This window comes from Arabidopsis lyrata (assembly GCF_000004255.2).
Source record: "Arabidopsis lyrata subsp. lyrata unplaced genomic scaffold ARALYscaffold_3, whole genome shotgun sequence".
In the NCBI taxonomy this organism is placed as follows: Eukaryota; Viridiplantae; Streptophyta; class Magnoliopsida; order Brassicales; family Brassicaceae; genus Arabidopsis; species Arabidopsis lyrata.
The window spans coordinates 22,448,403-22,461,176 of NW_003302553.1; the positions used below are offsets into that span (position 1 = coordinate 22,448,403).

The 12,774-nt window shown below is 38.0% G+C and overlaps 1 long non-coding RNA gene across 2 annotated transcripts; it reads right to left on the reverse strand.

Annotated features, from left to right (window-relative positions):
* Window positions 1–9,136: 9,136 nt before the first annotated feature.
* On the reverse strand, window positions 9,137–12,638 carry LOC110230545. Of its 2 annotated transcripts, XR_002333686.1 has the most exons (3): window positions 12,204–12,638; window positions 11,919–12,106; window positions 9,137–9,295 (listed from the first exon to the last, which is right to left on the reverse strand). It is a non-coding gene; the product is annotated as an uncharacterized LOC110230545 (long non-coding RNA). The 2 variants fall into 2 exon arrangements; XR_002333685.1 differs by lacking the exon at window positions 9,137–9,295 and having other exon boundaries at window positions 9,938–12,106.
* Between the last annotated feature and the right edge of the window lie 136 nt (window positions 12,639–12,774).

The following is a 12,774-nucleotide window of genomic DNA, read 5'->3' on the forward strand; positions in this document are numbered from 1 at the left end:
GGACGGTGATTGCCGGCTTTTCTTGTTTATTCCTTTTGGCAAAACTTTCTTTTTCGTCCTCTACCTCCATCCAGTTGTTCGCGCGGAAGAGTGCATCCTGAATTGTGTCTGGTTTATGGAGTATTAAGTCTTCTTTAAACCTTGAATCTTGTCGCAATCCTTTTCGTAGGGCAGATAAAGCTGATTGCTGCGAGATTCTTGGGAGCTTTGACAGCACTCCTTTGAATTTGTTGATGAAAACTCGAAGCGACTCATTAGATCCTTGCGATAAGTTCCAAAGATTGGCATCCGAAACGCTTTTATCCATAAGGATGGAGTATTGCTTTAAGAATACGGCTGATAGTTCGTCGAAATTGCTGATCGAACCCGGCTCTAATTGGGTGAACCACATTAGAGCTTGGCCACATAGATTCTCCGAAAAAAGCTTGCAGTAGCCTGCGTCCTCATCAGCTTCATCCAATTCGACTCTTCCAGCAGCGATCAGAAAAGCTGCGAGATAGCTTTTAGGATCCTCCAATCCGCTGTAAGGGTCCAACTTGAGTTTCCGGGAATCTTTGATCCTCAAACTTGCAATTCGCGAGATGAAAGGTGTTCGCCTAGCTTCTTCAATGACTCGATTGATGTCTGGCTCCGAACTTGTAGCTTGATGAAATTTTGATTTCATTTCTTTTAATTCCTGGCTAATCTTCCTCATGGTCTCAAACTGGTCGAGGTTCTCCTGCTCGTACTGAGCTGCAAGTTGTTCTTCATCCCCGAGCTGTGTCTCTTCCTCCAACGTCTGAACTACATTATTAGTAGCACCGGAAGTCGTTTGTCCGCTGGTTTCATTTCGTGCAGCGGAACTTGGCGAGTTGAATATCCCTCTTCGGATTCCCACAAGGTTTCTTGCACTTAAAGAGCGAACACGAGTTTGTATAGTATTGACGTTTTGACTAAGAGATACCTGGGATGTTTGCAACGTATCGACGGCCTTTTCCACATCCGAGAACTTTTGTGATATGTCCGACATGGTTTGCTGCATAGCTTTGAGGGTTTCGGCCAATAATGTCTCAACGGCGTCTCCTCCGGACATTGTTGCTTATCTCGGAAATGTAGTAAAGAAAAAATCTGACCACTCAAGAATCCCAACTCCCCACAGCGCCAAAATGTGGATGTCGGATTCACACACTCAAGTATTTTATTAAGTTGGAAAGATTATTCTTGAGGGACAAAAATGAATATGTAAAAACTTCTAAATTGCTACGAAAATTGCTATAGTATTTCTCCCTTGAGAGGAAGATCCCCTCTACACGGCGATTGGCCTTTATATTTATACATAGAGAATCGACATTAAAATGAATAATTAAGTACAATTATTCCCTCTTAAATGTGTCCGTTTTGATTCTTCGACTTTAATGCTCAACGTTTGAATTTGAGTTGACTCTGATCTTCATGGGCCTCGCCTTTTTAGCCCAAGTGTCCTTGAACCGACTTACCCGTGTCTTCTACACCGAACTCGTGTCACAGTGCAGCCACTTCGAACTCTCGAAGTGGTGACAACCACTTCGACCGTTCCTTCGGCTCATGGGTTCAATGGGCTTTGTCCTTTATGGGCCATTACCTCGACTACGTGGCAATCTTTGGTTGGTCTCGGACTTCTGGTGCGGGATCCGACACCAACAACATCATTGGGTTCTTATAATTTGAATATTTATGTCACTTTTACTTTGTTTAATAGTTAATATATATAATTGGGTTGGGTTCAAACTCAAAGTTGGATTGGGTTCAAACTCAAATTGGACTCATATATATTTAAAAACTTAGTGTAAATTAGAACGTTTTTAAAAACTTTATTGGTGTCATTTGCACCCATAATGCTCTACTTGCCTCTGCCCCTCTCACCAGGGTTCGAGTAACGATATTGGTACTCCAGAGTTGAGAAGTATAAATGTTTCCTCTCGGCTTCCATCGAGTGTCGATGGTTGGCTTCCATTGAATGTCAATGGATGATGAATGACAGAGGTCGTCATGACACAATCTGGTGTCCGGATCTTCCCTGAAGCGAAGATTCGGGTCGGGAAAGTCTATCACAGAGAATCATGCCTTTGATGATAGCCGAATTGAGGTAATCCAAATTACCTCTTTTTGTTCTTTTATACAAATTTATTCTATATTATCTGAATATGCTCTACTACTTTTGTGGATTTCTATTTAGATAGGGATTAGATTAGAAGTTTTTCTTTTTTACGAGTGAATTGGCTGAAAAAGATTAAAAACAGTTTGAGACTTTATTGCATTGATACTAGGCACAAATGAGATATATATATATATCAAGCGACAACATCTAATAATAGAGAGAATTGGTTAACCTGGCTGGTTTCTTGTGTTCTGTTTTGAGTCTTACACATTCAATATCTTACTGTGGTTACTTGCAGAAGACTTATATATCTAAAAGGAAACATAAAGAACTTGACACCATGTTACTACACATTTACGTAAGAGTTTAAGAAATCTAAAAGAATGGTATCCTTTTTATAGCTTAAGAATTCTATTCAATGCTAAGAGTTTAGTAAACCAAATTAAAAACATAAGCATAACATTTTTCTGTTTACGGAAATAATTAGTGAACCGGATTAAACCCGGAATTAAGTTGTGTCTTTAAAACTTCAAGTATTTATTAAAAAGGGATTAGGTCACCAATACTCACTCAGCAAAATGGTAGTAACTCATCATAATGATGGAGTCTCACCAGGGTTCGAGTAACTATATTGGTATTTAGAAGATTAATCTCCCTCTGGCTGGGCAGCTGTATGTTGTCTAGTCTCGGGATCTTCCCTGAAATGAAGATTTGTTATTTAGTCTATCACATTGACTAATGTCTTTGGTGTAGCCAAATTGAGGTAATCTTAATTACCTCTTTTTTTAAAATTAATGGAAGGCGACTTTAAGGGTGTAAGCACAACCGCGACTGATTCAACCTTCCCCCAAGTCCCTTCCTTTCTTTCCAAAGCAATATATAAGTACCAAATCTTCCCATCTTACTTTTACTAATCCGACTCTGATCAGTGCCAAAAATCACCAGCTCTCTACCAAAATTCACCATTTTAGACTCCTTGAGAAGCACGTTAGCCGGAAAACCTTGTAAATCCCTCAAGGGTTTCCAATGCTTCTCCTTTGGATCATACACGATTATTGGATAACACACTCTTGACTCATGAAGACTAACAGAAAACAAGACACTCTTAATCACACAAGACGGCTCTTGCCTCAGATCACTCAACGTAGATTTTTGGAATTGAAAACCGTACTTAGGACTGAATTTATCATGGGTTTGTTGGTTAAAAATGAGATGAGAGGAGCTTTAAACCCTAGGTCATGAAACTGAATCAATAAGTTAACTGATGAAGCTTGAAACCGAAGAGATCGTGGTCTTGTGGGAGTCGATGTGGCAGCATGACAAAGTTTTTCCTTCTAGATTAGTTGACGTGACTTCTCCTATGAGCTTTTTTATTACTGGACACATGGAAAAACCTCACATAGTCAATTTTATTAGTAGTAAATTGTATTCATGGTCGAACCTTGTTTATGTATGAATAATTTTCTCACATAAGCATAACTTGCTCTTGGTTGGCTTTGTTCTGATTTTTTAACGAACCGGATTAAACCATGTATTTAGTTATATGTTAGAATGGTTTAAGTATTGATTAATTAGCGAGAAGGTTACCAATTCCGGCCCAGTAAAGTGGTAGTGACTCAGCATGATAAGAGAGTCTCACCAGGGTTCGAGTAGCGATATTGGTAGCCCGTATTCGTAACACCGTAATCGCAACAAGGTACAAGGACAAGCAACCTATAGCAATATTGGTAGTCCAACAATAATAACTTGTATATCCCAGATAATCATGCCTTTGGTGGTAGCCAAGTTGAGGTAATCTAAATTACTTCTTTTTTTTTAATCTTAAAATCATGCAGCGAACCTTGACACCGAGGGCCTCAAAGATGGAGGTGGAGCCACGGAGTCACTTTTGAGAGACTCAATCAACTAGGTTCTTGATCGAGACCAGTTTCCAAAAACAGCCCTTATCATCAAAACCCGTGACTTTTGGTAAATGTAATGCGTACCACAAGAGAAACTTATATCTTAAGGTTCGTGGTGTGGATATGAACCCAGTGGAGCATTCTCATGGAGGAGGTAGCCATCAGCATAGATCACGCCAGTACGTACAGTTAGGCGTGATGCACCTGGTGGATAAAAGGTTGGTCTTATCGCTGCTAGGAGGACTGGTCGTCTCAGAGGTCAAGCTGCTACAACCGCCAAGGTCGACTAGGGTTGTTAAACATAAACTTCTTTACTTTTTTAAAAAAAGATTTAATTCATAGTACCAAACTTGAATACAATCTAGACTATCCATAGAATCGCAAGAAAGAGAGATAGAAACATGGAACTTTTGAAGACCGTTACAAAATGAAGTTGCTCATATTCTAGAAGCAAAATGGGTCTTGTTAAGTCAGAAGAATGTGATAACTTCCAGAAGAATCTATATATCCAAAAGCGTTGGCCATATTATTGAAACTGCCTTCCGAAATAAAGATATCAGTCAAAAGCAAAGGTTGCTTGGGCTTCAGTTTGTCTGCCTAAAGCTGAAGGAGGTTTGGGTCTGCGAAGGCTCTCGGTCTGGAACAACAATCTGTTGTAGGACCTTAATATTTCAATAAGGGCACAATCTAATATTTGTAAAACAAAAAACATAGAAGAACGGAGATTGACGGTGATAAACAGAGTCGAGAACGTTGATGATCTCTCTCTTTAACTCAAAAATCGCCCCGTAGTGTGCCGGTTTGATGACAATTAGAGTCCCAGGATAAAACTGTTTCTTCTTTTGATTGCAACACTCAAATCAAAAGCTAAACGAACACTAATCTTGTGTTGTACTCTCAGACACAAACAAAAAACAAGAAAAGAGAAGAGAAGGATTTTTTATGCTTTGATCGATGATCCGAATGAGAAGACAAACGCTTGACTTTATACTAAAAGCTCAACGTCTATGCCATAAATAGGAGGATACGTGAGTTATGAGAATTTGATTCTCTAACGTCAATGTCGTAAATTGATTCCAACCTTAATTCATGAGACTTAATTAGGTTGTTACAAAATCAATCAAGGAGATATTTCTTTGAATTAGTCAACAACATAATTCAATATGGATTAGGACAAACAAGAATAAACTAATGGGTTACAAGCCCATATTATTAATCTCAAATCCCAAATCCAACCCATATGTGTTTGGGTTTCTCCTTTGACCTCCAAAGTGGTCCAATTAACATTTAGTTAAAATTCCAAGCTTAGCAAGCTAACCACTTTGGACCTCCATTTCTCATTCAAACGAACTCCGTTTTTGACATTCCAATACACCACCACGTAGTGCTCGCAGCAACGATTCCATCGTGCCCAAGAACCGGTCATTCCGATGAACGTCTTCACCGGAAACTCCACCGTAACAATGGTCAAAACCATTTTGTCAAAAACAAGTTCCAACATCTGTGTCTACGGCTCATTTGGTTGCTGTTCTCTAGCAGTGGTTCTCTTTGGGTTGCTTGGCACAATTATCATCAGAAGCTCTCAGAAACTAGTTTTTGGAGTCTAAAAGGACGAAATAGTGACTCTTGGCTGTGGAAATCTCTGTTAAAGCTGAGGCATTTGGCTTCTCAATTCATCAAATGCAAGGTCGGAAATGGTAGAAAGGCTTGGTTTTGGTATGACAGTTGGACTCCATTAGGCCCTTTAATCAATCTGTTTGGCGATCAAGGTCCTAGAACCACAAGAATTCCACTCTCAGCCAAAGTGGGGGACGCTTGTAATGCTTTTGGGTGGAAGATGGCTGCTCCAAGGTCTGATCAGGCTGAATCCCTCCAAATCCATTTGTCTTCTAAGCAGCTGCCCACTAGTTCCTCAGAGGATGATGTATTTGAGTGGGAAATTGATGGTAAATCAAGCATTGGATTTTCCTCTTCTAAAACTTGGGAGAAGTTAAGGCCCAGAGAATCAGAAAAAATATGGGCGCCTCTCATCTGGTTCAAAGGAAACACTCCAAGGTTTGCTTTCAACTTCTGGATTACTAACCTGGACAGACTTCCTACTATGTCTAGGCTTGCTTCCTGGGGTCTGCCTGTGTCCACAGTTTGTAGCTTATGCTCCAGTCCTGTCGAAAACAGAGATCATTTGTTTCTTCTTTGTAGTTTTACTCGAGTGCTATGGGACAAAATTTGGCTCAGACTCGGGCAGCAAGCTGTTTATTTCAGCGACTGGACATCCTTGCTGGCTTGGGTAAAGGGACAAAGCAGTTCTGTTCCACGAACCCTTAGGCTTCTGATTATCCACACCTTGGTCTATATGGTTTGGAAACAAAGAAATAATATCGTTCATAATCAGATCACCATCTCTCCTATTGCCATCTTCAGAGTTATCGACCGTCAGATCATAAACACTATCACTGCTAGAAGTTTAGGAATCTTATGGCGTTATGGCTACACTAATGGATCCAAGGTTTTTCCTTTCTGAGAATTAGTATTTTTCGTATTGGGCTTTGTTTTTTCCTTCTTTTTTTTTGGCAAAGCTTAATTTCTTAGGTCTTATATCTCTTGTAACACCTATCTTTCATTTATATTTAGCAAAAAAAAAAAAAAAAAAAAAAAAAACACTGTTTTGTACATATCAACTAGTCTTTATATTTCGTCAAATTTGATATTGTAGAAGTGAGGGTGTTAAGTTTTACTCATGCATAAAAGCCACAAACACCGGTTAACTAAATCGGTTTGTTCATCTACAGATCCCTAAACCAAGATTTCATATTTGCTCATATCATAGAAGCACATGCCTGATTGCGATCACTTGCAGAAGAACATAAATCCAAAAGCAAACAGAAAGACCTTGACTAAAACCTTAAAATATACAGTATATCCTTTGTTTCTTGTGTTCTGTTTTCAGTCTTACTCTTTCAATATCTGACTGTGATTACTTGCAGAGGAATTAAATATTTAAAAGCAAACAGAAAGAACTTGACACCATGCGATGTTACTTCACATTTACGTAATTGTTTAAGAATTCTATTCAATGCTACTTCCGTAAGAGTTTAGTAAACCAAACTGAAAACATAAGCGTAACATTTCTCTGGTTATGGAAATATTTAGTGAACCGGATTAAACCCGGAATTAAGCTGTGCGTTTAAAATGTTAAGTACTAATTAGACAGAGGAAAAGTCACCAAAACTCAACCAGCAAAGTGGTAGTGACTCATCATGATAGTCTCACCAGGATTCGAGTAATGATATTGGTACCCCGAAAGAAGGAAAAGTGTCTCCTTGCTTCCATTGAGTGTCGGTGGAAGATGAATGACATAGGAGTTTAGACGTAAACTCTGTGTCTCCCCAGCTGCTTGACATAGGAAAAAGGACGAGTTAATCTTAACAGCCTCTTAGCCACTCTTGCTTCATCTTTGTTATCCAACCAACAAGCTGAATTACATTATAATAAAGTCTGAAATCTGAATTCTTCATCAAAAGTACATATACTTACTCATACAGTCATACTCATTATATATAAGCATACCTGCAAGTATCATCAAACCGTAACAAAGGATGATTTTAAGGGTGACCGCGACTGATTCAACCTTCCCCCAAGTATCACCTTCTCTCTTTCTTTCAATGCAATCTCTACGTACCAAATATTTTGCTTCCCATCATACTTTTACTAAACCGACTCTGATCAGTGCGAAAAATCAGAATTCTAGATTCCTTGCGAAGCAAGTTAGCCGGAAAACCTTCTAAAACCATCAAGGGTTTCCAATGCGTCTCCTTTGGATCATGCACAACATATCATCAATCACACAAGACGGCTCTTGCCTCAGATCACTCAACTTATCTTATCATCTCCATGATTTCAATTTAGTTTCTTTGGGTTTGTAAGCATAAGAACAGAACAGTGACTATCCCTCAAGTAAATCTTCTCTTCCATCACCACGTATGTCTCAAACACAGTCGCAGAGGTAGGTTCGGACAAAAGGTTAGTCTTATTGCTGCTAGGAGGAGAGGTCAAGACAAGCTGCTGCTTCATCCGCCAAGGCCGACTAGGGTTGTTAATTTAAACATAAAGAAACATCTGTTTCTTTTCTCGTTTGGACCTTGTTCTCAAATTCTTAACATTTTTATGATAATCTTTGTCTCCTCTCTCTAAAAGTTTATAGTATACATTGCAAATTTTCATCACAAGTTTGATTATTATCCGAATCTTGTTTACAGATGAGTAAATTCTGCAACCTTGTTCTGTTGTTTATACGAGAACAAGGAAAGCACATGAGGCCATTTTTTGGAAATCTTAAAGTGAAAACCAGATTGAACCGCAAGCGTAACATTTTCTGGTTATGGAAATCTTTAGTGAACCGGAGTAAACCCAGATTCAGCTTAAGTATTTATTAAATAGAAAAAGGTCACCAAATCTCACCCAGCAAAGTGGTAGTGACTCAGCATGATATGAGAGGCTCGCCAGGGTTCGAGTAACGATATTGGTACCCCCCCCGAATGAGAAGAAGACTCATGTCTCCTCTCGGTTTCCATCAAGTGTTGGTGGATGATGAAAGAGTTTAAAAATGTAAACTCCTTCATGAATTGGCTGGAATGCAGTTGCAGCACAGCCTCCGGGACTGTCTATCACTGAGAATCGTGCCTTTGATGATAGCCGAAATGAGGTAATCAAAATTACCTCTTTTTTTATTTTTATATATGGGAAAATGAAAACTTGAAGTTATTAACATTGCTAAATCGTTTAGAGTGGAAACTTACTTATTCTAAAACCACATAAATCTGGGTTTACCGAGTTTTAGTGAGAGAAATTATTAAACCACATAAACGATTAGAAAGGTACACAACCATTTTGAGCAGATATATTTTCGCATAAATTCACATGTTGAAATAAACGATTAATCATATATCAAACAAATAAGGCGTTTTATGTAAACTCTTCCCATTGGAAAATAATTGAATGCATTTCTAAGAAGATTTAAAATTATAGTCATAATTAAAGATTACGCACCATACGAACGATTAAATATTACTCACCATATAGAAAGACGACATAATGCTCAACATATGAAAATCCAAGGAAATAGATGGGCTAGAAAATTTTAAAAAACAAAAAGTTTTACAATAATTCCTGCTTCTTAATAAAAATGCTTATTTCTTCCTAATCAAAACTGTCAATGTAATGGTATTTCTCTCTTGCCTTGTTTGAAATCAAAACTGTCAATGCATGTGTTGCTGGCACCCTTCTCCGAACAGAGCCAAAGACAAACAAAGATTTCAACACACTATGAGCACATTTTTTGAGAGACGTCAGACAGCGAAAATAGATATAACACATGAAAATTTACAATTTAGAGAGTTACTAATCAAAGATCTTAAAACTGAAAGAAGCGATAATTCTCTTCAATAAAGCCAGTAGATTGAAAAAATTTCATTCAATGTTTCTAAATCGAAGAATTTTTTATATCAAATAGTTAACATCGTCCAATGGTAAGGGTGGCGTCTCAGCAAATCAAAAGGACAAACGGAGATCAGCGAGGACGAGTCAACAAAGCTATTTTTAAGCGAGTCAAATGCCTACATCAAGTCACTTGCGTGGCTTGGAAACAAAGGGATTCCCACCTTTATAAAACAAAGTCACGACTTGTAGCTTGCATAAAGCCATCTCCAACCAACATTTCAATAGTCACACCGTTCACTACTTGGTTCCACATCTTACAAGTTTAAGGCATCAATCTTTCTTTTGATTACTCATCTCTAATATAGATTTCAGCAGCTCAAAGTATTCTTTATCCCTCCTTTATTATTGTTGAAATTTGCTCAATATCTTTTATTTGTACAGAGCATGTTGATAAAGAAAGTGAAACAGAATTGGACGAGAGAAGGAGAGAAACTGTTTTTATTTACTTCGACAATTTTGTACAATAACACACGTACTTATATAGCTGTCTTACGGTCGTAACAGTTGTGTCTTATCCAACAAGTCACAACTCTTACCCATACACCCTTGTGTCTTAACAAAGTCACGGTTAACAACTACCGATTGATTTTACAACACAATAATATGTTATATAGAATAACATAAGACTAAACTCAATTATCACTGAACTCAACACACTCAATTATGTACATAACTTCTCAAACAGAATCATTAACAACACTCTGTAAATTTATCAGCTTTTAAAAAAAGGATTCTACCATTACCAAAGTAAGTGATAGAGAGCGGAAGCTAAATAACGGACGAGAATACAAGATCTCTAAGAGAAGTCGGATTCACGAACGGATCTTGCTTAGAACGTCGAAACTTGACGAAGAAGCAATAAAGATAGGGTCGAGATCGGTAGCGATATCGACGTGGTTTTGCAAGTCCTCCTTGCAGGGCTTGAACACAAACTCTTAGGGTTGAGAGTCCTCCTCTCTAGGCTTTACACAAAGCTCTCTTAAAAAACTCAATTTATTCAATAATCCAAAGCTGCCCCTCTTAACGCATAATCTAAGCCTTATATAAGGCGTTCATAAACGAAAACCCTAATCTAAAAACATAAACGTATATACTAATTAAAAGCCCAAAATAAAAGCCCATGTATCATAGATGACGCTGCATCAGTCTCCTCGGGTTAGAGAAGATTCATCCTCGAATCTTGCGACGTTCGATCTTGAAGATGCGCTGCATCAGTCCCTCCGGGTTAGAAAGATTCGACCCGAATCTTAAATCGTTGAACATATGATACCAACTGATAGAGAGCGGAAGCTAAATAACGGACGAGAATACAAGATCTCTAAGAGAAGTCGGATTCACGAACGGATCTTGCTTAGAACGTCGAAACTTGACGAAGAAGCAATAAAGATAGGGTCGAGATCGGTAGCGATATCGACGTGGTTTTGCAAGTCCTCCTTGCAGGGCTTGAACACAAGCTCTTAGGGTTAAGAGTCCTCCTCTCTAGGCTTTACACAAAGCTCTCTTAAAAACTCAATTTATTCAATAATCCAAAGCTGCCCCTCTTAACACATAATCTAAGCCTTATATAAGGCTTTCATAAACGAAAACCCTAATCTAAAAACATAAACGTATATACTAATTAAAAGCCCAAAATAAAAGCCCATGTATCATAGATGACGCTACATCAGTAAGCAAAGCAAATAATAAACCCGTGTATATGATAATAGACAAGTAGCTAAGGACCAAAGCCGCACACTTAAAGTGTAAAATTGGCATTTGACCGTACAAAAAACCAAGAAAATAGAGTCAACATCCACAAATAAGATAGTGCAGCAAACTCATACATGAGAAAATTGGACAGTGTAATGTACTCACACTAAAAAATTCCACTTTGTACACAATTCGGATCGAATTTAGATTAAGTTCCTTTACTTATAGAAGTAATGAAAAGAGAAGTATTGCACCCATGTATTTCCTAATTGCGATACCATAAACTATTTATCAGTTATTTCTCCGGTTCTCCCATATCCATGGCTTTAGGCTCAACATCTCACACCCCTCAAATGAAACATACAAAACAACCATCTCATCCCCAAAAACCACAATTGTATTATTAAACTATAGGTCTAGTAAACCCAACGTATTTACAATAATGGAACAAATCTCAAAAATAGTCATTAACAAATCTATGTTTTGGGAACTGGGAAAAAGATTCAGATATTTCTAAGGGTCAAACAAATCTATGATTGATTGCCCATAGAACCCCATAAATCTAGAATGATATTAAGTAGGAGAGTGTGTAATCAACAAAGTCGATAGAAGCATATAAAAAAAAAAACAATAAGGAAATCAACAGAAGTACTACTTCTAGAAACAAATGATCGCTGCATGCATAGACATTAAGAGACAAGAACAAAATGACTAACCTACGATGAGGTTGAAGCGGTGGTGAGTGGTGACAATGTTGAATAGAGGGGCCGTGGCTCCACACGCCAACTACGGACCATTGAAGATGAAGAAGCCCTTGGTAAGAAGACGTTCACAGTCTCCATACTTTCACCATTGTCTCATATCCATGGCCTGATAATAACGACATGATGCTGAAACTTTCAGCCTGAAAGTAACAAAATTAAATCAACCATCACATGTTTACTCAAACAAAAAAAAAAGTCACAACTACGAATCTACACAAAGAAGAGATTAGTGATTACCTAAAAGAGGAGATCAAAGAGCGTGACAACAACAATGGTAAGGAGATTCAAGAGCGAGCACGACAAGCGATGGTAAAGGTGTCAGGTGTGGAATCTCTAAAACGATGACTGGCGGGGATGAGTGAACGGAGGATTGCAAATCAGGGATTTTAAAACAAAACATAAATTAGTAACACAACCAAATTGAATAATCGAAGAACCAGGACATATGTTCTTCATTGAATAATTGAAGAGCATGACAAATCGGCGAGTTAAAAGGATCACCCTAGAGGCGAAATTAGGCAACGCTGCATACTCAACGGAGAATTGGGAAATTGATTTTGTGATTACTGTTTTTGATTTTTAATTTCTATATACTTTGACTTGAAAAATTTGTAAGGGAACGACAGAGGAGAAAAAATTCTTCAAAACTACATTGATGAATCCCGAAAATAGATTTCTCAAGTGAAAAGTGTTGTGTCTTTCTGTTTTTAGAGAGGCATTGATTCGAGGGAAAAAGTAATCTCAACCGTTAGTTTTGCTTTAATAAAAGACGCGACTTTTGCTTTAATAAAACAATCTCATCCGTTAG